General features: G+C 42.2%; 1 protein-coding gene across 38 annotated transcripts in view; it reads right to left on the bottom strand.

Moving 5' to 3' along the window:
• NRXN3 (neurexin 3) overlaps positions 1-25,896 on the bottom strand; it is a 1,036,700-nt gene that overhangs the window by 986,432 nt on the left and 24,372 nt on the right. The window contains exon 1 of one of the 38 annotated variants that reach the window (XM_071809488.1): positions 17,737-17,754. The exons of 36 other annotated variants lie outside the window; for them this stretch is intronic. The gene's annotated coding sequence lies outside the window, so the exon portion shown is untranslated. Of the gene's footprint in view, positions 1-1,185; positions 1,204-17,736; positions 17,755-25,896 lie in introns of those variants that run through there. One more of the 38 variants, XM_071809489.1, reaches the window with a different exon arrangement.

Genomic DNA, 25,896 nt, shown 5'->3' with positions numbered 1-25,896 from the left:
AGTTAGTCCTACTATTCACCAGATCTTTACCGTGAAGCTTGTCAACATTTTGTCCAGTAACTCATTTACACTGGCCACTTCTTCATGCCTGCAGTTGGCTATACAGTCCTCCAAAGCAGCAAGGACATCTATGTTCTCAAAACCAAGAGGACCAAATAGAGAACTCACCAAGTGATCTGCACACACCACAACACTGAGCAATATAAAAATACACAAAAATATTTAACTCCTTTGATGGATGCAATCTCATCCACTTTACAGAGAGAAATAGGGCTGGAGCTTCTCCAGTAACAATTATCTGTCAGTGAAAATGCTTATGGCAAAGATCAGAATTCCTTAGAGTAAAAGAGTTGATACAGGGCAGGAGAAGACATCATCCAAACTTCCCATTCCACTGCTCTCATTATGCTTCCTGGCATACCAAACAAGCATTAGAGAAGACAACTATGCTGTCAGTCTGTCATGCAATACCTGCGTTTACTTTACTTGTCTTGCAAACTTGAGAGACTCTAACAGGGACCTGTGCAACCTGGGAAGAGGTGCTATGCAAATTACGTATGGCAGCAACTTGTAGCTTAGATTATAAGAACTGTCTAAGCACCTAACAATGTACCCTGGTCTAGTGGTTTGGCAAAAAGGCCAAATTCACCCCTAGCTAACAGTGAGCAATTCAGGGTCTCCACCTGTTAACACTGGAATTTAATTCACTTCTGCTGATCTGCATGTGGGTGACTGTATGCCTGGGGTAGGAGGATGTTTTAAGATTACAAGACAGCACAAAGTTAGGCTCATTCTTTGAAAATCATGATTAAAAAGAAAGAAAGTTTTCCATTAACACAGGCACTTGCTCACAGAGATGGGTTGGGCACAAGAACAGCTCTGGGAATGGCTAAAACTAGCATAGACATGAAGTGGGAAAGGAGATGATAAGAATCAAGACCTCCAACTTCCCAGAAGCCAACATGAACACAGATTTCACAAACTGGATCGCAAATATTGTGAGACAGTATTTAGGAAAAAAGTTTAGTGCTGTGGACAATGAGAGTTGCTGGAGCTCAAATAAGATGCCTTTCAACCCCCCCACCACCTTGCTTTGAAGGAGGAGGCCCAGAGACACTGCAGAAATTGGCAGTACAGAAAAGTTTCTGTTTAGGTAGGGCAGAGGTTGAGCCAGACAAGAATCACCTGGCAATGGAGGGGACAGCTCACATAGTCACCACCACTGCCTTGTCTGCTCCAGGGACCTGCAGAAGCCACCAGTCTCCAGGGCTGTCAGTCTGGTGTATTTAGCCAGCACAAAGAACAAGTCCCTTAGAAAACAAAATTGGAAAAGCTGCAAGTTAGAGTGGAATGTAAGCTTTCAGTGCCCAGTGGAAACCAGGCCTGTTTCCTGCAGCTGCCTCAGTGGAACTTGTTAGCTAAACTGCTATAAACACAAATAAAAATCAAGTCAAAACCAGAGGGAAGATAATTCCATTTAATTGTTAACAGCTTGGCTCAGGAGAATGGAAGGAGGAAAAAGGAAGTGTTAGGAGAGGTGTAAAATTAAAGGTAAACCAAAACAAAAACAAACAAACACATTCCCCCTCCCCCAAAAAAAAAAAAAACAACAACCCACAACACAGATCCAAATACTCGATCTTTTTTCCTAATAATCATGATGTTGGCTCAGCTAATTGGGTCAGGGGTGGCTTTGAAAATCAACTGGGGAAAAACAAGTCTTATGTGGCTCTTGTCCATTTACCTCTCTCCTCCGTGCTCCCTAGTGGCTCCACTAAAATAGTCCATGATTTATAGAGAAGGAGAATAGAGTGAGAGGGAGGGAAGAGAGAAAGTGATGACCCAAGCCTGAAATTATTGATGGAATGGGAATAGGAATATAATAGTGTGTGTAAATGAGCCTGCAGCTCACAGTTCCCTGGAACATTTACCACCACCATAGTAAAATTCCCTGCTCCATCAGACAGCTCTGCACTCAATCTGAGTTGGGGTGGGAGGCAAGCCTGATGTGGCACCAACCACACACCAAGACCCCACTGCAGAGGGGCTCTCAACACAGCTTTCAGTTCTCCTGGGCAGGGTGAGTTGCATCATCTGCATCAGAAACAGTCCTCAGTCTTACTACTCTTCTCTCCCTGTTTTAGAACACCAACTCTGAGAACCAGTGAAAGATGCTGCAAATCACAGCAGCAGGTGTGAACACTCTATAGATAACCACAGATGACATGTATATGCCCACGTTCACCCAAGCACCTGTCCGAAAAGCCCACCAGTCTCTCCCAACCCTACACTGCTGAAACCCTGTTTTACACACACAAAGAAATCTCAGTCTCCATGGGTCTATTCCATCCTCAAGATATTTCAAAGGCACAGTAAAGGAAGTAGGTGACCACCATAGCACAGATTTCTGTAACATTGATACGTGTTCATCAGGGGAGGACAAAAGCCACAGTCAACAAGGCAAACCAGGCAGAAATGGCTAAAAAGGAATAGCATTGTTGACTGAGGGAAGCCAAGGCAATCCCTTTCTATCTGTTTTGGATGAGGAATGCCAAGGTAATCCCTTTCTAGCTGTTTTAAAAGAAGACAGCATCAGTTCTGTTTCAGAAGAGGGAGAAGACACAAAACCCATGAAATATAGGTGTCACTCCTGGGTGCTTCATTCCCTTTCAGACACTGCAGCTCAGGTTTTGGGAAGGCAGCTTGCACCCAGCTTCTAGCAGTCTGGGGACATCTGAGGCTCCTCCAGAGCTCTGTCAGCACTCATCAGTCCTGACCCACGGTGCTTCCTGTGATTCCAGTTCTGTGTCTCACACGGTTCAGCCTGTGAGAGCAAACCTCACCACACAGTAGCAGGGTCTTAAAGAAAAATTCAGAAGACCGAGTGTCCTTTCTAGCAGTGGCCAGGATCTGAATCCCAACCCTGAGAGACTAAATCCTGACACAATAAATCTGTGCCTCACCCATTTCCCGCAATAATCCTCCAAGACACACCGAGAACGAATAATTTTCTGCTCTTACAATTTTATTTTTAGCATAAGTACTACCCTAACAGCCTCATACAGCACACTGCTACCATAGCAATGCATTACAGTTTGGGACAATGACTATATAGTCCCATCATATTTTCTTTATATTTTTTATCTCTGAGAAACCTCAAATGCTGTCACAGCGTGAACACACCTGACAAAAAATGACTTAATGATGGACACTGCCTCTTCCGGTCATGAATTAGCAACACTCCTGTTCCAATTCCACCTATTGCTCACACAGAAAAGCAACGTAACAAATATTTTCTGTGTTATATTTTTGGCTTAATGTGATCTAGCAGCAAAAAACAATAGAGCCATTCTGATGCGATCAGCCCTTCAGCAAACCACTAGGCGAGGTCTTTGCAGAGCATTTCAAATGCCTGCTACTGTGAAGGAATGAGGGACCCAGCAAGTTTTCTCCACTGCAGCCCAACAGTCAGCACTGCCTGCCTGGCTGCTCAGAGAGCTGAGCCAGGGAGGAACCTGCACCCTGCACAGGCGGCTCAGCACCCTGCACAGGCGGCTCAGCACCCTGCACACACAAACCCGCTGCAGGAAACACACCCACTCCCTCTTCTGAAATGTCTCACTTGCAGGGCTGATAAAGCTGCACAACTTCCCAGCCAAGGAAGCGAGGCAGCCCCACCACAGTGCTGTGGGCAAGTGCTTCCCAAACACCACACGCCCCCCCCAAACTTGAGGGCAGCCTATTAATGCCGAGGAGGTCAGAGCCATCTGCTCAGCAGCCCACAGAGAGGTTCTCCCCATCTCTTTGGAGTGGTTTTCAACTGCTTATCAGCTGTACGCAGAGAGTGAGTGACATTATCTAATTGCTAACTAATTTCCATAATTACTGACTGGCACACTCTGTATGTGGGGTTAATGTTGTTGCAAATGTCTCACAACACACCTGCTTAGGAAATAGGGTAAGAAGCTGGGCACAGCGCTGCTCCACAGCTTATTTATCCAACTGCATGGAAAGGTTGCAGGAGACAGGTTTGTCTGCCCTCCCTCCTCTACTGCCTCCCTCTCGGACTCCTAATTGCTTTGCGGATAGACTTTTTTGTATTTGAAAGTGTAATTTTCAGCAACTCCTAGTGCAGAAGGAATAACAGAGTTAGAAGAAGTCAAGGACAGGCTGGCCTCACAGAATATTACGTATTGGAAGGGACCTCAAAAGATCATCTAGTCCAAGTCCCCTGCCAGAGCAGGAACACCTAGATGAGGTTACACAGGAATGTGTCTGGCTGGGTTTTGAATGTCTCCAGAGTAGGAGACTCCACAAACCCCCTGGGCAGCCTGTTCCAGTGTTCTGTCACCCTCACTGAGAAGTTTCTTCTCAAATTTAAGTGGAACCTTTTGTGTTCCAGTTTGAACCCATTACCCCTTGTCCTATCATTGGTTGTCACTGAGAAGAGCCTGGCTCCATCCTCGTGACACTCACCCTTTATATATTTGTAAACATTAATAAGGTCGCCCCTCAGTCTCCTCTTCTCCAAGCTAAAGAGACCCAGCTCCCTCAGCCTTTCCTCATAAGGGAGGTGCTCCACTTCCTTCATCATCTTTGTTGCCCTGTGCTTCCCACACAACCCCCTGCCACTGCAGCCTAGTGCAAGCCTGTGTAAGTCCTGTTATTCTACTTACAGATGCCAGACAAAATCCCACTGAACACACTTATGGGAGGGGTTTACAAGTCCCCCTGGTCTGCCCTCTCCTTCCATAACTTAAGTATTCATTATGCCATACTTTGTGTGGAGGGAAAAATACATGTAGGTGACCTAAGATCCATGTATTTATACTCCATATGATCCCACCCTTGTCTTTGCCTTCATTGTAAAAAAAAAAAAAAAATCTTATGACTTGCTTTATTCCTGTTGAAGCAGAAGAGTTTTAAGAAGGAGTAAACAGCACCCTGACTTGGCTCTGTGTCCCCATGTGTTCCTGAAGTTGGCCCAAATCACAGCAGTCAGATCATTACAGCTCTAAGACATATGCTGCTCAAAATGATCCAGTGATATTCACAATCAATAACTGATATCAAAAGATAGCTTGCCAGCAGCAGAGAAGTAGGGAATTAATAGTATTTATGCAGCCTGTCTTCACTCATCCAGTTCTCTAGTGAGCAATGGGCTTCTTTTGGCTCATGCCATGAGTGTGGGTCTCCACAGAGACTTCTATCTCTTAAACAGAAGTCTTTCTGCCTGGTCTATCCCCAGCTGAACTGTGGCTAAAAAAGAAGTGGGGGAAACATAATAAAAAAATCCCTTCCATTGAAAAATGCAGATAGAAAAACTGTGAATTGCAGCTGTCACTGGGTGGAAAAAGGGAACTGAACACTCCCAGCTCATGTTGAAGTTGACAGAACTTCACGGGGTGCAGCATCTTATGTGACTGGCTGCAGGGAGAGAAGTGGAAGAGGAAACAGAGATTTAGGGCTTTTTCTTGGATATAGAGACACATGTGGACATGAAGGCAAGCATCTTAAATTGAGGACTGACGGTAACACATATAACTTGGTGACCTCTTCTGGACAGTTTCCAGTGCTATAGTATTCATGCCAGTCTCTAACATCACTGGGAGAACTTCGCATGGCTTTGCCCTGCCCCAAGCTTGAGGAGAAGACATGGTCTCCTATGTTCATTGGTTCCACCCATCACTGATATATCATGCAAGTTTAGCTTTTCCATTCCTGAAAGTGGATATGGAGTTGCTCAATTCTCCTTATCTGAATTCAGCACAGACATCCCTAGGAGACTGCAGCAAAAACTCTGTATCAAAGCAAAAAGCAAGAAAAGGAGACAACTATTCAGGGAGATCAAGGGTTGCAATCCAAGAGTATCCTCTTAAAAAAAAAAAAAAAAAAAAGAAATTACAAAAAAAATAAACTAAAAAGTTAAAATTTCCTTGTCTTTGCTCTTACATAGAGGATGAGGATATACACATGCACATGCATACATTGTCAGTTGTGATCTGTAGGTAGGTGGTTGCTTGGTTTCCTGGTACTTGGACATGTGGTTTGAAATCACACAGGTTAAGCCCATTGCTCTTCTTTTCCCTGTCCTCCATCCTCATCTGGGGAGGGCAAGAATAACTGCTTATGAAAAGTCTAGTTTGCAGGTCACCTCCAGAAGCACCATGTAACACTTAAACTATGTACCTGTGCACGGGGGAGCTGAGCTCACATGCACTCACAAGAGACACAGCTGCAATGCCACAGCCACCTTAGAAAGAATAGGAGCAAACTAGTAATGTGCCCAGTTCAACAACAAGCATGGGACCACAGCAGCACAGCCTCACACTTCAGAGCCACCAGGCTGGGAAGCCATCTGGCTGCTGAAGAGTTAATATTTTATAAAAATCACCCTTCAAGGTTCTCACCTGGTGGGCCTATTTAAACAAACTCAATTCAGAACTAGAACTCTTCAAATCTACACTGGAAGAAGAAGGGTTAAAAGCACCACAAGGGACAGTGAGACTCCCTTCTTAAACACTCTCCCCACCCCACCAGAGGAGGCCATGTAGTCCACCAGAGTGACCTTTAACTAGCCTACCTAGCCCAAGCTCAGCATGAATGCAATTTACAGATCACTTCAGCTCTCCAGCTTTCTTAACACAAAGAAGAAAAATCAAAACCCAAGCACAATGGAAAAGAAAGAAAGAGTGAGAGAAAATAACCCAGCAGAGCAATCATGTCTGGGGCTGCTCTGATGGCTTTCTGTTCCCTTCCAGGACACAGAAATGACTCCCAGTGTGTTAATTACTCCCATTACCACAAACTCTCCACTAACAAGGACTAGCTAAAAGGAAGTGTTGGCAGCAGCTGAGCAGTTATTGCTCTGTACTGCCATGTAGGAGAAACCAGACTCCCCCATCCCCAAGCTGGTACTAACCAGGAGAGCAATTTCTGCAAAACTCAACAGCCTTTATTGTAATTCCCATGGCAGCTGCACTGGGAACACCGGCCTTCCCTCAATTTCACTGTCGTTAAAGGAGAACAAAGAATACCTGCTTTTCTAAAGACTTTGAAGTTCAACAATTGGAGGGCTCTGAATCATTATGATTTATTTTACTCCTGTAGTTGGTCTGCCTCCATCCCCTGCATTCTCTTCTTTTCTGACACCAAGAAGCCTGGACAGACCTGTAGCATTTTTTATTCTACCCGATCCTAATATGTCAAATGGAAAGCCAGGTGCCACACACATCACAGCATGGATTGTTAAGCAGGGAATTCTATGAATTTGCAGTGCTGGCATTATTGATAAACGGCAAAACTTCCTCCAGATCCTGCATTTGACATTTAAATTTTCTTTTAATAAAAATCAACTCTTTTAAAAATGTGCTCATCATTTCTGAAAATTGAAGTTTGAGCATGTCATCAATGCCTGAAAATGAGGCTGCTTTCAAGAAGATTTTCCTAAGGCTAACAGTCTAGAATGGGTTTACTTTTCCCCAAAAATTTATTTGATGCTGCAGAGACAGGCTTGTATTAGAGATGCCTCAGAGGAGGGACACAGATGGAGTAGGGAGGAAGCTCCCAGCTTTGAAGCAAGAAGAGGAAAAGTCACTGTTGCATTGTATTATCAGTTACTTAGCATTAGGAAAAAGTACGGAGCATAAAAGCAGTGACAAAATAAAAATAATGCCTGGCACACCAACCAACTACACTTTGCTCTTCCTATCTGTCTGTCTATCCATCTGCTTATTTCTTTTGTATGTGTTTTTTAAGTTCTTTATGAGCAAGAGCAGTCTCTTTTTTCTGACAGAATCTAGCACAACACAGTCAAGAACAGATCTCCAAGGTACTGATCACGTACACGTCAATAATTGTGATTTTCTGTACTTGAACTAGCACTAAAATGCCTCTACACTCCAGCTGGCATATAGTCATTACTTTAAAAAAAAAAAAAAAAAAAAAACAAAACAACAAAAAAGAAACCAAAACAAAGACATAAAAGGAGTATCAAAAAGGCTAGAATAAGAACAAAAGTTAAACTCATTCTTTCCTTCACTTACAGGTCACAGTCAATTCACACTTTGTTCAATACATTTTTACACTCTTGAACCTAATTTCCAGTAAGTCAGAGAAGTCTGCATGTTTTTAAAAGTTGTGATAGTGTATTATGGAGGGGAGAGAGACAGATGCAATCAGTTTGGTTATTTTACTAAAAACATAACATTCATAGAGGGGGATATTGCACCTGGCCAGACTTCCCTGTCACTAGTATGGCCAGCAATTCATTTAGGTCATCCCCTATAATCTGTTGGCTCATGGGAAGATAAACAGCATCCACTTAAAATGGAAATAAAGGGTCTGTGGACATCTGGAAACTTACAGTGGACACACTTGGCTTTTTGCAACTTCATTATCTCATGCAAAAGTTTCTACTCAGCTTCCCAGAAAGCAAACATGAACACCCAAACCTAGCAAACAGGTGTGATCAGCTGTCTACAGTGCAGGGAGCGCACAGCTTAGCTCCTAAGCTCCTTACATAGCTGATGCTCTCTTTACAGACCAAACGGGGATGCCCTGCAGGGAGCCCAGATAAACATGGGAAGTGAAGTGTGAGAGATCCACATTCACACAGATCTCACAGTGACCAAAGCTGACCAGCATGAGGAAGAAAAGGCTTTAAAAGCTTGCAGCTACTTGAGATCAGGTGTCTGCTTTCCGAATCACATTCCTCCCTTACCACTAGTTCCAGAAAACTGTTGACTTTTGTGGGTACATGCACAACAGCAGGCTGGGAATCCCTTGCCATGGGAAATCACTGCATTCCCCTAGCTCTCTGCTCTTTTCATCTTCTGATACACAAAATTCCTGCTGAAATTCCTCCTGTTCTCCCCACTTCTACCTAAGGGTTACTGGGGGGATGTGACAAGAAGTTATGCATAGATAGGTTTCTCAATTCTGGCACGCTGCGGAATGGAAGTGGAAATCTTTGCCAAGACAGACTGCTAGCAAAAATCTTTAAGCGTTGGTGTCTTGGCTGGAAAAGGATAATACATTAAATGGCTCAGGATATTGAAAACTTTCCAAATCGTCAAGGAAATGGCTTGTAGCTTTGCATGATAGGGGCCAGTTTCTAAACTAACCAGCTAGGCACGTTGTACTCGTGAGTAGCCACTTCAGCCTGGCCTGTGCCTGTAGCACAACCTGGTGACCTGCCATCAAGCGCTCCCTGCCTGTCCCAGCCAGCCTGCTGGCAGGGCTGCAATAACAACCAGCCACTCTGCTGCCACAGCGGCCTCACAGTCAGGGATGGAGACAGCCCTGGTAAAGGCTACCTGGCCACCAAGCCCTAGGCACCCCCAAAGCAGAAACAGCAGTATCTTTTTTGAAAGAAAGGCTGTTGATGAGACCAATTTAGGCTTAAGAGCCCACGAACCAAGAGAGTGGAAGGAGTTACACACAAGATAGGGGTTTGGTTATTGCTTTGTAATTCACGTACATACTCCTGGATTGCATTTCTGTGCTTCACACTACTTTGCCCTATAAGCTTTCTCTGTAGTTATGCCTTTTCCTCAGAGACTTGCTACTGTGAAATGTAGAAACAAACATTAAGATGTGCAAAACAAAAGGATGTGTACAAAATTCAAGTATAAAGAATTCATCTGTTTGTTTCAGTGGAACCACCTAATGATGAGGTAATGACATTTCTCGGAGTAAATAAAACACAAGTAGTCAAAAAGGCAGAGAATGAGCACATGGAGCAAGGTGTAAGAGGAATCATCACACAGGTAGGGTGACAAAGAGGCAGCCGTTAGCTAGAACAAGAAGTCCAGAGGGCACATCCTGGGCTGACAGAAGTGCTTGGGCATGACTGCAGGAAGATGGGGGAGAGAGCACAATTGCCTGATATGTTTTAAAAGGAGGCTGGATAAAACCACTAGGAAATAGCATAACAGGGAATAATAACCCTCTACCACCTAAGAAACAGACTGGAGGGCAATGGACCAGCACTCTTCTGTTCTCTCCCTGTATCAAATCTCATTGCTGAAAACCCCAAACTGGGCAGCACCATGCCAGGGCCACAGACCCAAGAAGCAAAGTGTATCAGCTTAGTATCACACATAAGCCCGGGGGGTGGGCGGGGGGGAAGAAAAAGAAAAAAAAAAGCTCTCTAGCAGCATTTTGGAAATTAACACTTTTAGAAATTATTTCAGATTTTCTAATGGAGCACTATAACACCACTGAAGATGCCTATTTAAGCATTAGTTGCTACATATTGATAAATCAATCATACTTGGTAGATTTAGAAACACCTAAAAGATATATATTCTCCTGCAAATGTTCCTTTAAAAGTCAGATGGTCTTTTAAAGAGCTTCCAGCCTTGGGACTCACAGTGCAGTGCCCTGGAAGACAATTGACATTCTGAGTGACTGGGCTGTGAATTCAAAATCCCAACTCAACCTGCTCAAGTCAGGAATAAAACTCACATATTTTAAGAATAAGAAAGACAGAAAGACAGAAAGAAAGAAAAGGGAGCGGGAGAAGAAGAATAAAGTGAGAGAGAGGAAAAGACTTGAATTCCTGCAACTGTCTAGGACAGAATCTCTCAGGCTACAGATGCAATAGTGGGTCAGGGAATATCTCTGTACAGTGTTTGCACAGGACATTGTGCTTTGCCATACTAAATATGAATCTCCGTACGGTTAGTAATACAGTTGACAAAGGACAATTGTTTGCTATGAAAGCCACTAGTGAAAATGAAAAAACATTTATTGTATTGAGGTACTTTCACTGAGTTTTGTCTTTTTAATTAAAAAAAAAGAAAACACTCTAATTTACTTGGCTCTGGTTATAGTAACTTCCAGTCATTATTTTTTGTTTCTTTTTATTTCTTCTGGGAAAGGTGCAGAAAACAGGAAAAGTGGGAAAACTGAGACTGCTATATAAATAGCTTCATTCCTAGCAATTGCATAATTTTTCATTTCAAATCAATTTTAAATGTATTTCCCTACCTTTCAGCAAAAAATCTGAACATTCTGAATAATGTATCCTTTCTGCTAACATTGTTTTCACCATCTGAAAAGCTATTGTTTTGACAAAAACATTATGAGCAGTTCTTGCTAACAGCACCCACTTTTTCCCCTTTATTCCAAGCCCTGCGCTCTGCTTAGCGCCTGGCTGGGAAGTTCTGCACAGCTGCAGAGATTGGTGACAAAGCAGCGATGGGTCTCGCTCCTCTTTGGCACCAATTTTCATTTCCTTCTTCCACATAAAGCTTTTCCTATCTGATAGCAAACTGGAAGCCAATGAGAAATGCTGCAGGATTAGACCCAGTTTCTAAATTAAACACCACAAACCCCCTCACCAGGAGCAACAATGATTCTTCTACTGTCCAGTGGGGAAAGCAAGCAAAGAACAAACAATAAAATTCTCTATACATAAGGAGACACTGCCTGTAAGGAGACACTGCCTGGGATATAGCTAAAACATGTGGGTGGAAAAAAAAATTCACCAATGCTAGCGCTCATTCCTGGGTAGACTGAGCACTCTAGTCCTCCACACCACACCTCTCATGAGCACAAAAATAAGTCTGGAAGAAACAGAAGGAAAAGGTTTTCTAAACAACAGTTAAAAGGAAGATACCTGAAGCATCAGTTGCTACATAATAACCTGGCAGAACTTCTGTTTCCAAATAGTGTTGAGTAACTGAGATTCAGAAGTAGCTATGGAAAACGATTACTTGATACCGGGGGCAACAGATGGTTCCTGCAACCTGCCAGTTGCCAGATTCTAGGCCAAACTTCTCCCTCGTGTAACTTCACCACACATTAATTTAACTTATTTTATCTGTAGTACCTAGTTATCAGCTGCCAATATTTTGCTGCTCAGTAGTTCCTCATACAAGGACGTTCACATTCTAATGGTCAGGGTACACCTATGAGTCAAAAGAAGGCTCATGACCTGTGGCCTTAGGCAAAGTGCTTATTCAGAGGATATAGCTAGGACTACAGCAGCCACATTGTAAAGTTTAATTAGTGATTGTAAAGTGCTCGACCCACTCAAAAGACAGCAAACATAAGAGCAATCTATTTTTCTTTATGACATTAATAGTCCCATTTCAAATTATGCAAGGGAAGATGAATCTATAAAACACAGCATATTTTCTTTCATTACTCCTGGTGGTTTAGCCCTAAAGAGGCACAGGTTTATTCAGCAGGTAGGGGAAAGGCAGGGTAGCACTGGCAAGAGGGTGGGCCTTCATCTGCCTCAAATCCTGACAGTATGGGAATAGTGGAAGAATGGTGAGGAGGAGAATTGTAAATACACTCTAGCGACTGCAGCTGGGGTGTAGAAAAACACGTAAGTCACAAGAAGAACCTCGGTGTTTAGATAACAGGCCTGTGAAAAGAGTCGTAAAGGCATCTTATCGTACATCCTTGAGATTCCTGCAGGCAAAGATCAAAGCACTGTGGTAAACCGCGCCTGCGTGAATCCCTGCATACCGGCCAAAATTAGCAGGCTGCATCTTCTACCAGGGCTGAATTCTGCAGCGTCTGCATCTCCACTTGTGTCACCTCTGCCTGGGAGCTTAGGTGCTGTTTCGGAGATCCCCCGGTAGCGAGGTAACTGAAATAAATTTGCTCTTTGCAATTGCATTCATGGCCTCTGTCTGTTCTTGCTACCTGCCTCCACCCGTTCTCACACTGACCCACCTCCAGCTGCCCTCTCTGTCACTCCACCAGCACCAGACAGCTTTTCACAGCACAACAGGTTCCCCAAGCTCCTCTTCAGCACCAGCCATGGAGACCTGACATGGTCTGCACCTCCTGGGGACTCCCATGCCCAGCCACAGGTTACCTCCCTCCTGTGATACCACACAGGAAAGGCAAGCACTCAACCTTCTCCATTTAAATACAAATCAAGTGAATCTATGTTGGCCACTCTGTGTTTTAAACAGGAATCACAGCCCACAGAGGATGTACTGCTCAGTCAGGAGACTTGCGACCCCACTTTTTTCCCAAAACCTCCCTAAGGGAGAACTCATCTCTGGGGCTTCAAAAAGAGGCAGTCAACCATGAGGGGAAAAAATGGGTATGTTTAACTCCACTTTTCTCCAGCAGTCACCTAAACCATCAGAATGGCTCAGAGGAAGCCAAAGGTGTAAAGTCAGGCAGTGCTTCTTGAATGCTGTACTGCCCAGCACTAAGGATCAGCTAAGTACAGGTATTTATTTGCTTTATAGACTACTCCACTTTCCTGGTGCTTTTATAAGTAAAAAATAAGGCAAGTTAAAAAGACATGCATCTGATAGGAGAAAACCCCTCAATGCATTTCATTAGTAAGATCTAAATAAAGGAAAAAAATCTACAAAGCACGTGCCTGTATATTTACATTAACCCTATGAAAAAATGCAACGTTTTAGCTATGTTTAATTACAAACATTGTTAAAAAAAAAAAAAAATGGAAAAAGAAGAAAAAAATAAAGCTGCTTTCAAAGCAGCCAGTTTTCAAAACTGTAGAATGTGTACTACTGCAAAAAGTACTGTAAACTGTGGAGGCAGTTTAAAGGGAAGACTTGCATCAGTGTAAACTGCTTTTACAGAATCCCTAATGTAGGATTTCCTATTAAATTAAATGAAAAGGGGAAAAGATATGGAAAATGCATCAGCCTACTGCAGTCTTCCGATTACCTCACAAACACAGGCTAGAAGCAGTCACCTGTTAAAAAATACATGTTGATAAAAGGTGTACAGTTACTCTGCAGCACTGAGCCAGTATGTTGTCTTGGACTACAGTTTGCTGTTGGCTTTCTGTCAGATGTCTCCCAAGAGAATCCTGTATGGCTTCACCATGACAAACACTGATCATCCAAGGCAGCAGAATTAGAGTAATTCAAAGGATATTTCCCAAAATATCCACTCCCCATAGCTTTTTCTTACTAGTGGGAGAGCTTAAGATTGCAACTGTACCAAACTATACCTGCCATTCACTACACAATTAGTTGATTCTAAACTACAATACTGCAGCCTATTTCATGATGATGAAAACAAAGCCTGACTTAACGGTACCATAGGGGCAAGAGTGCACAACTGAGCAGAGGAGGAAGGCAATAGTTGTGTCCAGCAGAATATTTGCTATTTAGGTAGATAGTAGAAAAGAAGTTAGAAAATTATTTTAAGGAGCAACGTTGCGGGAGGGGAGGAAGAAAAAACAAAAACAAAACAAACAAAACAAAACAAAACAAACCACAACAAACAAAAACAAACAAAAAAAACCCACCCACACACACACACAAAAAACCACCACCAAAACACCACCAAGCCCACGCTCTGCTTCAGTTGATTTCAGACTTCAAGAACAAACTTTCCTTAATCTTCACACCCATAAAAGCTAAGAAACCCAAAGGCCACAGGGACATCTTTCTCTTCAGACATTCACCCCCAACAAGCTGAGAAAAATCTCCCATTGAAGGCGTTTTGCGAGATACCCATTAGATACTGATGCCTCTAGCCTCCCCAGCCAGTACACATCCTCTTTCAGTACTTTCATACTCGAAACACAAGGCCCCGCACATTGAAATCAGCCTTTGTTGCATTAAGAGGGACTGGTGTATCCTCCCTCCTTTCCTTCTCACCAGACTCTTGCTTCAGGGCCATCTCATACTGCCCATTAACAGAGTGGAGAGCTGCCTCCTGTTCAGTCTATTTTACATCCTGCTTCTCAACACCTAAACACACACTTAGTAAATCCACTACTCTCCTCTCCACTCTTGGCTATAACCCGGGAACTGGAGGCCACAGGCCCCTTCTCCAGACCACTGTGGATTTTAGAGTCCTCACTGCCCCAGACCTCTTCTCACAGGCTGAGTTGTCCCAGCTTTTCCATGTCTCTTCACAGAGATATTTCCAAGGGAGCACCTTTCACACTTCTTCTAGGTGGGATGACCAGACTTGCATGTAGCTAATAATTGTATCATACTGAGTTTGGATCTTGATGGGTTTTATAACACAAGTGGAAACCCAATTAATTTAGGAATAGGAGAGGTTTAAAGAAAACCCAAGGTACCCCAGCATACTACTCAGTCTAATCCGCAGTCCCTACTAACCTGGGTTGTCCTTTGGTTCTTTTACAGTTTACATCTCAGACATATTCAAGTACGTAACACTAAGCAATGTAATTAGAATTGATCCAATGAGTCTCCTATTGTGCCCCAAGGGAAGAATTATGCTATATTTAAAGGACAAAATTAAAGTACTTGATTTTGAACCAGAGATCCACAGGTGAAAAGCCATGCCCCTATCCTTGTACTGAAATTCCCAGCCACAAAATATTTGTCCATACATACTGGATAATAGTTATTTGTGTGTATATAAAGATAGATAGATAGATAGATAGATAGATAGATAGATAGATAGATAGATAGATAGATAGACACAGTAGTCTGCTACAAGGTGACTGGTCATACTGATGAAATCTGAAGAACAGCAAAAACCAAAGTAGCCAGTGCTACAGGTGGGAGCTAAGCTCAGCTGATGGGCCTGCAATGTAAAGCATACACATTTTACACCGTTGTCAAAGAAAACATTCACCAGTCCATTCAAGGTGATCAGGGACAGCATTTGGTTTGGGGAATTTTCTTCTGGTTTTAGGCATGAGATTAAATAAGTTTAAGATTTTTCTTTGACCACAAGCTTTCTTAAGCTTGCCAAAGGGGATTTGAACTACTTTCCACTAGTGAGAGAGGGTTTTAAAAAAAATTCTAAGAGGCAAATAAAGAGTGAGAGACCCTGGGGAGAATATGTTTGGGTGTGTCAAAGCTACAGCCTGTGTCAAAGAGCAAGGTGGGCAACAAGAGGTGAAAACAAAATAGCATGAGGCCTCTGTCTCAGATCAATCATAGCCTTCTGTAAAACGAGCAAGTTTACTCATCATGCTATTAAGCATCTTGTTATTTCAGTGACTTCAACATCCCCATTTCATGCTCCCGAGTTGGTGTTTTTTCATTATCAAGATCTGTCCACAATACCAATGGCCCAGAAAAGAAATTAGTTGCTTCTCTTTTTTAAGAGCTCTGTTTGACTTTAATTACATTTATACTTGCTTGGGAAATCAGACTTCACTCTCAAGAGTGCTAAAAAAGGCGGGGGCGTGGGGGGAGGCGCGGAAACACACAGAAAAAGAAACAGAAAAAGGAGAGACAAAAGTAAGGTGGATTAATCCAATTTAAAGTTTCTAAGCTCCTCTCCTGAAGTTTCAGTCAAAGCCACTACTTAGGAATAGGGGGGAATGTGGTTTTTAATTATTTTAAAAGTTTTCTTTTATTGGTCATCTATTCAGAAAATTGCTGACACTATTCTTCAAGCAGACATGGTTATCAATCATTAGAAAAAGCTTTTATCTGGAACTGCTCATAAGAAATTGAAGTCTTTCCAAGATGAATTTAATGCAGCTGGATGGTAGCTTGAGTGAGAGAAAAAAAGAAGCAAACATAGGAGAAGTCTGGTTACCTTTTCTTCCATGTGCATTATTACTTAAGACAGAAAAAACCCAAAGTGTTGCAGTCAGGGTGCACAATGAGAGAAGATTCTGCAGAAGTGGGTAAGAACCAGTTACAACAAAGACTGCTCCATGAAAAATGCTTTTGTGTTTTTCACTTGTTCCTTTCATCTTCTATGACTGAGTTTCTCAGTGACACAACACTACGTTTCTTGCCTAAGCTGTATCCTTGAGTACCAAAACATTTATTCCTGGTTGGCTGCTCTAGAGCTGCTGACCACCACGCAGCAGCAGGTTCAAACCTTTGTCTTCCTTTCTCCCTCTCCTGCATTCCCCTCTTTCTCTCCTCCCAGCCTTTCATTCCTCTACCCTTACCCCTCCTCATTCCATTTTAATCAAGGTTCTTTCCTAATTAAAACAAACAAATTTGAGGAAGCAATTAACATCTTGAAGGAAGCAGATGGTGGAATAGTGCCATTTTGTTATTGCATTAAGCCTTAACTTGCTATCTCTTCAAACTTTCTGCACTTTAATTAAGCACTGTTACAGGCAAGTTCAATGGGCTCTAGAGCAGGGTTTATCCAATTAGCTCCTGTAAAGCTGACGATGCGCAGTGGCAGGCTGAGCGTGCTGCACAGCACGCAGCTGGGAAGGGCTACCCCAGCACTAAGAACTTCCCTGACACATGAGCAGGTGGGAAAAAGAGCAACAGGGAACAAAACATCAGTGATGTGGCAGAAATGTAAACTAGCCCTGCCCTTCCATGTTCTGGCAAAAGTTTTTCACTGCCTCTGGCACAGGACTCAATGATCGTGAATTGCAGGTGCACATTTTTTAAGGGGTCATGGTGATTTTCAGTGTCCATGCCATTTTTCCATAGCAAGGGCAGGAGTGAAGAAGATCCCAAACACAGACCAGAGAAATTATGGATAGCTTTCAGGTCCACTCATACCATCTCAGGCATTCCCAACACTTCAATCCTCAGCTTCCATTATACCCCCAGATACAATGGACCAACAAAGAACTGACATTAAGGAACATGAATCATCTAGTAATACACCCAGAAACAAAGGGGTTATTTTTTTTTTCCCCTTAAGTTTCTGTTTGCAGTCAGCCTGACAATGCCAAACATAGGCCTTTGCAGATGAAGAAAGCATCAAAGAGCAGTTGTGTCAGCCAGGGTCATCCTCTCGCTTGGCCTCCACATACACATGCCAGAAATGTGAGCAATCAAATGATGCAGTGATCCAATTTACCTCTGCCCTACCACATTCTGGCAGAAGATCCATTACCATTCAACATCAGAGAGACAAGTGTCTCTGTATCCGACTTGTAAACATCTAAGAGAAAAACAAACAAACAAACAAAAACAATAAAACTGCATGACTCAATTCTCTACACCTGTAGGAGGAAAAGTATACTACAACCATTTTATAGATAGGAATGAGAGCTACAGACAATTTTGTGATTCCCATTGTCACACAGGTACTGTGTGAAAGAAACACTTTTCTGTTTCCCTCAACCACAAAGATCATATTTTTTGTATAACCAAGGCTGGAATATAAGTCATGGAGTATTCACAAATTGTGAAGCCACAGAACATCCCTGGGGGTTATCTGGCCTGAGAACTTCCTTGAATTAATTTCTGTTTGAAGCAGAATGAAAAAAAAAAAAAGTCAAATCCTGTCTTAAAGATTTCTATTAATGCAGAGTTCATAACAAGTCCTATAACATTTTTTCAGGGCCTAATTATCATAGTTGTTAAAGATGGGTACCTTATTTCTAGTTTAAATTTGTCTATTTCAGCTTCTAATCACTTGATCTTGTTATACACCTTTTTCTGCTCAACTGGAGAACCCTCAGTTGTAAAAGTCCCTCTTTCTCTCTTAAGGATAAAAGACAATACGCAACACTCATTTGCTGAGGGATGAGACTCAAATCATAGTACCCTGGCATCTCTTAATTCATCAAATTTCAAACTCTAGCAAGGAAACTATTAAACACAATAATAAGAAATGCAACCACAGCATGGCATAAATAATGCTTTCCTTGCAGGTCTCCTCTTTTACAATTCTGCCATAGACAGTGCAAACATATTTATTATGTTGAGTATTTAATTGCATAAAATTCAGACATTATGAACATCCAATTCCCACTATAACCATGATTTAGCCCCAAGTACACATATAAGATTTTGTGGTTTTCTATTGATTTTATCATAATTGTGGTTTAAACACACCATACAGAGAAGAGAGTTTAGTAGTGCTACGGGAACAAAAACTCTCAGTTTCTTGACTTGGGGTATATTATCTGCTATATTACCACACTGTAGGGTGGTATGCACCCACACACTAGGATTATCAACACAAGATTCAAACGGTTTGATATGTATACGTAATGTCACACTAGAAGGCATTTATATGTAACCATTTCACATCTATCCTTATTTAACGCACATTCAGGTTCATATACACATGTATTACATACAACTATATCATGTTCTCAAAAAGCAGATGTGTTCAGATCCACACACTATCAAAAAAGTGTTATCTTCAATTACGCTAAAGGAGGACCTATTTTGTACTGTCTATTGTATATCTGATCATTTGATCTCATAAATCAATTTTCCCATGCAATTACATTAGGTAGATGACTAACACAGAAGCACTAATAGGAAGAAGTGGCACGATGGCTTCTAAATTAAATCTGATTTGCCCAGCTCCACCTTATCCCCAACCTATTGGGCTGAGGAAGTCCCACCAAAGCCTCTGGAGCAAGAGTTGAGTTTGCATTACCATGAGGACCGACATTCATCATCTATGCCATGAAAATTAGGTCCCTCTGCTCTGTAAACATCACATAAGCTAAACCAGTTTGTGCAGAAATATAAAACCTGAGAGTTGTGTGCTGAGTCCTGACAGGTGGATCTGCACGCAAACCTGGCAAAGAGCTGTCTTGCAGCAGTATTCAGAGGCCCCAACAGGTCTAAGGTTTGCTTCCAGCCACCACGCCAGCCACTGGTCTGACCTGCTCTGAAATAGCACGTTATTCTCATCACCTGTGCTTGCAAAGGAGGAAACCAGACTAAGCAAGTTTCGAGAAAGCCTTTGAGGATGAACCAAACAACCCAGAACCTATTTCACAAGAAGAGACGAAGACAACATGGCACTTCTAGCCTAACGAGACAAAGAGCTCACTACTGTCTATAAATACTGCACAAATGGGGAAGAAAATATATGAGCTGAAGAGCAATACTGGCACCAGAAAAACGGTGTCTGAACTGGCTATAAGTGAGCACATACTGGGAATTAAATAGCATTTCTAACAATCATCAGACTGAAGTTCTGAAATAGCCGTCCATCCAGAAAAGAATCAGACATCACAAAACTAATAGGTTTTATATTCTTTAGAAGATATGCAGCTGCATGTCATGGGACTCAGGAAGTCCTTTGCAATCCCATGTTCTTACACTGATAAAGGTAAATATTGTAAAAAACACGTGAGAAGGCACAGTCTAAGTCCCAAAGGGCCAATAAATATTAGAAAGGATTTACAACTAAGCTGAAGGATGGTGGGGGAGAGAAACTGTCCCCAGTGTACTGTTCCCAAGAATGTTTTAAGTCTCCAAAATAGCTTCACTGTACATGAGCATATGCTGTAGGTCACACGGCTTCCCCCATTATACAGGCAATTGGAGTAGATCATTATAATGGCCACTTCTGGGCTTAAAAATCCATGGATCACAAGACAAGGTAAAAATTATATCATCAACAGAAAACCTGAAATTTTACTCCCATTCACTCAGCACTTAAAACCCAACAGCTGATTCAGATATTCGCAAATATTTTCCTAGCCAGGAAACACAGCCTGACCTAGGGCTCATGCAAAGGCTAAACATAAATTCCAAAAACATCTGATCTGTATTTGACAAGAGCCCAGGGACACCTTCACAGCATTCGTTTTTTTATTTCTTTGTCATCATTTAACATGATCTGGAGAATGTCAATCCCCAGATAAAAGAAGAGAATACACCACTAGAAGTCAAAAGTTTTAAGTAAATATAGGAAACATTTTAACATGAGGATAAGAGAAAAAAAGCACTTACCCTAAGAAAGCATGAACAGACTGTATAGTTGCAGTCCTTCACACAACTTTTGAAGCAAAATCGTATCTATGTCCTTCCATAGGAACAGGCAAGACATAATCCCTGCCTCACCCACATTTCATCTCCTGCAACTACACTACATCTTACCAATCTGCATGTTCAGCCCAGCACACTGTTCAAGTAGTCAGCCCTGCTGCCCAACTCCAGGGACAAAATACATCAAATCCCTTAAAAAAAAAAAAAAAAAAAACCACAAAACAAGAGTATAGTGATCACTGAGCTTCCTCTAGAAAATACCCTCGGAGAAGTGTAGACAAAGTGACTTCTAAAGCAGACTTTACATGCACACAAGTCCTTTACATGGCTGAACAGATGCCAAGTCTGAGCAGAACTCTGGGGATGAGAGAGAGTATCTAAAACCTGCACAAAACAAATATTCAGGGTCTATAAATACACACAGGCATATTCCTCCTCCTCTCTCCACAGAGCAGAGACTCCCACTACAAAGCGTCTTGCAACATGTCAGACGTATTGACAAAGCAAGCAGAAGTTTGGGGTTTTTTCTCTGCTCCACATAGCAAGGCCATGTTCTTTATTCCTACTGTTTGAATATTTATCCCTCCCTTTCTTCTCCATCTTCTGCCTCGAGCTAGAGGCTTGTCTGCTGTCTCTTCATATTGGAAACACGCAAGCTTGTTTGGTTTAAAAGGTCAATCACAGCTTGTTTGTACTAAGTCTCTGATGCAAAAACCTCTTACTATAAGCTTGGAAAAATACTGCAGAAGAGACTATGCTGGACAGAGGAGGGCAAGGTCTGGGTAACATATTAGGGGCATAGGCACACAGTTAAGGCACTGTGGCTTCCTGAGACAGCATCCATCAACGGAAGGGTTCATAGGTCTCTGTTCTTGGTCAACAGTAAAAAATACAATTTAATTCAGCTCATAACAAGAAAGGTTTAACCCAAATGAGGTTGCCCCATATTCATCATAAGCTAAGAGCATCCACAGGAATGGTGACCATCAGACCAACTGATGCCCCATATGTTAATCTAAAACAATTGTCAGTGAGTCACAAGATTTAACTCCTCAACATCAGGAAAGGGTCTAAAACAACACTAGTTTTGTTTTACAGAAGAGGAATGAATAAAGCTATTAAGGCTGACATTTCTATGATCATGGGTCATACTACATTCTAGGACATTTTAAAGATGTCCTGCAATTAGTTTGGGTTGGTAGTTTTTTTCATTTTTTCGTTTTAATGCATATAAAAAGCCTTGAAACTACAACACAACATTTTAAAATCTATGTAATCAATGGGATGTTCTACTTATTTTAATGGCAAAAACTATCAAACTAAACTGAATAGAAAGTGTGGTGCCACTGTTTAATTCTGTCTCATTTGGCAATGCTGAGCTGTGTGTCATAAGCTCTCCATAGGTAACAGGAATTTGTCGATCAAAAGCTGTCCAAAGCAGACGTAGTGGATCCTATTCCCCACTTGCTTTGCCAATGGTATATTGTGTAGCCGCAAAATATATGTTACATCTTTCAATTTAAAAAAAAAAAAAAAAAGGTTGCAGTTTTCTATTTCCATAGCCTGCTAGAGTATCCTTGCAGAACCATGTGTTATTGTGTTGATAGCTGATGGTACTGCCAAGGCCACTCCACAAGTATTACTTCTTGGCCTGCATCAAATGCTGCAAGGATGAACATTATCCTCCACCACTGGAGGAGACCCTGAACCCCAGAGCTGAGTGCCAGTGGTAAAAAGCCCATCAGGAAATAGAGTAAGCGTTCCCTCACATTATACTCCCACAAACCCCTTTACATCCGCATTTCTGGGCTCTCTGTGCTGCAGGCCATGGAATCCATATGCTTTTTCCTCTTTTTCCTCCTCCCCTCAATTGCCAGAATAAAAAGAATTAAGTTTCTTTTCCACCCCCAGGCCTGCCTCTCTGCCATCTTCCAGAGCAGTTGTTTTCCACAGCATAGCCAGCCACCCTGGTCACTCCAGGACCTTAAATGAAAACATAACCAAACCAAACCAGGACAAGTCTCTGTCAATTCGAAGACTAAAACCAGGTTTTTTAACTTGGTTTAAGAGGGACTAGCTCTTGGCACAGTATTTCCAACAGTTATTGATGGCCTTTCATAACTCACTTAAGGACTCCACTCTGCCCTGCCACTTACAAAACCATCAATAACCACAGAAAATAATGTACCTTGAGAGGGGCCAGAGCAGAACCTCCCTCTTCAAAATCTGTCTTTACCTATGTAGTCTGGGGTGAACCACAGCATTGAGCAGCTCAGTAGAACAGGCTTCAGCTGACACCCACGCACCAGTGAGGAGCAGCACTTCTCTCAGTTAGCATGTTCATTCTAAAAGAGAAAAAAAAATCTCCAAGAAAAAGTCTACTGTTTCATTTTTCTTCTGTGTGAAAAAGTGCAAGTCCCTGTCCTGTATAATCAGAGACAGCCTTGGAGCAAACACCCACATAGCACCCTGCTGCTATTCATTAATTGCTCCAGCAGCTCGCAATGAAATCCCTAGAGAAATTTTATAGCCATTCTGTAACTCTACACGTCCGCTTGAAGAGACCCCAAACAGACACAGACACACACACAGGCACCCATCACACAATAGCAGATATTCGAGAGTTTGATCCCTGTGGAATATCAGAAAGGTGCCACACGTACCTGCTCCCACAAGAGACAAGAAGTAGAAAATCAGTGACCTCCACTTATGGCACATGGTAAAATACAACCATGTACAAGCCACACCTGCCTGCAGAGGGTATCAATATATTAATTGCACAACATGTCTTGGGAAATTCCAGTGAGGTATATGACATTCAGGGAGAAATGCTTCAACAACTAAATATCTAAGAGCAAAGCAGCCAAGAGGGTGCAAAGAAACAAAGTGGAGGTGTTCATTATTCCATCAAGACAACGGGAAAGGCCAGAAGTCACAGTTGCAATAGATAACAGATCCTCCCTCAATTGCTGTTCTCAGATACACACAGTTCTAGTGTAGAGAGTCTACATGTTGTTGTGGGAAGAAAGTGATTTAAGTTATCCAAAGAATTAAGGGAAATAAAGTAACATTCAGCTCTACTGAAGTCAGAAGCAGTTTTCATTGGCTTCAGAAAGGCTAGAAAATACTTTTTTATCCTTAATTTTTTCTTAGGTGCTTAAAGCAGATGGTATTTTATAATCAAAGACACCAATAAGCCCAGAAGACAGAACTTTGAGCTGTTCTTTTTTCCTGAAGTTTAACCTGGGCATTTCCAAAAGACAGGTGAACTTCCTCTGTGTTTTGTTGAGATTTAGAGCACAGGACAAAGCCTTAAGGATGCTTACATCGCAGCAGATGCAAACTGTCATGGAAACTCATACTTTTTGTCTCAGTCCAGCATCCTGTTCTGGTTCAGATCAACCCTCTGTGTCCTGCTTCAGAAACTGCAATTGTCGGTAAAGACATAAAACCTGGGTAACTCTATTAGCTTTGCAACATCATGTAATAAAGCATCATCTCATTTCCCACTGCTGCCAATTTATGCTGCAGCCCTTCTGGCCTGGGCTCCTTTTGGTCTTTCCATTCAGTCTGTTCCAGACGTGCACTGCAGGCTGCAGCCTTTTTGAACTGCCCACCTTACCTGCTTGCACGCACTCTAGAACAATATGAATATTACATGTAGCAGCATTTACAGCAAAGGATATATTAAGTCCTATATTTTAATGCCACTTTTAGTATGCCTATAAAAAGACTATGCAAAAGACTGGGTTATGTATTTTCATGCTGTATGGGAACAGGGTACAAGTGAGAGATGGCAGGCAGGAATGTTCCCATCCAGGTGCAGCAGCCTTTGGCAACCAGCATCTGCATGGGATTTACAGAGAATGCTGTAAAACTTATCTCCCTACAAGCATCACAGTTAGTTGAGTCCATAGGATTTTTACATCTCAGGAGGCTTGCAATGAGATATCATATTAGAAGTGCTGGTGAATGTTATCCCTTGCAGTAAGATTACATGCTGCTCTTCAATTTCTCTGTAACAACTCAAAAATGTGACATCTTTACATCTCATTGTGTGCACTCCTACAGCTCATACGAGAGGGCCAGAAGGAAGAGGAATGCCTGCCAGACACTTTTAACAACATTCGATGATATTTGGAGCCTTCTCTCATATTTGTCCTTACTTCTTTCAAATTGAACTAGAGCACAAGGAACAATTACAGCTTCACAAGTGTGTTGCCTTCCTCTGTGTTACCCCTGTTACTGTACTGCAGTTCTGGCCTGAAGAGACTTCCCAGCAGCAAAAGAACATTTAACCTCCATGCAACTTTTGGTTTCCTTGAGAGAGCAAACATATAAAACAAGCAGGACTAGGAGGACTTTAAAACATGGTTAGCTGAGATCGCTACAAGGCTTTTTTTTCCCCTGGAATCTCATGCCAAGAGTGACATTCCTATAAGAGGCAGTGTTTCCTAGCACCCCTTCCCTCAAATAACAGAGACACTTACCTGGGAATTAGGTCATTAAAGCAGAGGGCTTGACTCACAATGAGACATGGATCAATAAGTGACCTTTGACAGAATGGAGCTACTGATCAATGATTACTTTTTTTATTAAATGATTCTTTTCCTGTGCCAGCAGGGACTCTTGCCTCTCACACAGCATTAACATTAACCTTTGCACACAAGGATTAAAGGAGATGACACCACAAAGGACTGTCAAGGAAGGAGCGAGCAGCAGAAGAAAAGGCAAAACAGAAGCTCAGCCCAAGGAAATGCACCGTTCTCCTCTACTTCGATTGTTGGCTCATGCTGCCCAATTTCATCATCACTACTCCACTCTCCCCTATTTATTGTACGTAAACGCTGGCAGGTCAGTCTGAGAAAGAAGGCAGCTCTCAATACAATTAAAAAGGCTGGGAAATGAGGGGTACTCAGTGAAAGTAAATGGGGAAAGGTGACACACAAGAAGGCCATTACATAAATAAATTAGCCATACCACCAGAATGAAAATCAAAGTCTACTGTGCTGACCTACAGTTTCCAGGCCCTCAGCTGATGGCAGACACAACCTGAAGCCTTTCTATTTCACTGTCTGGCTCCATCCCAAAACACTTCTGCTTCTAACCATGCCAGCCTGTTCGACTTCAAACAATTTGCTTCTCCTGAGTGGACATCAACAGTCACACCAATCTGTGAGAGCTATTTTGTGAGATGAGGAAAGAAGACCCTTAGGGAAAAGCACAGCTGATCAAATCTGCTGTGCTTGGGACATGAATTCAGTCTTAACCCAGA

Source organism: Patagioenas fasciata, chromosome 5, assembly GCF_037038585.1.
Source record: "Patagioenas fasciata isolate bPatFas1 chromosome 5, bPatFas1.hap1, whole genome shotgun sequence".
Classification (NCBI taxonomy): Eukaryota; Metazoa; Chordata; class Aves; order Columbiformes; family Columbidae; genus Patagioenas; species Patagioenas fasciata.
This window is presented reverse-complemented; position numbering and strand designations above follow the sequence as displayed.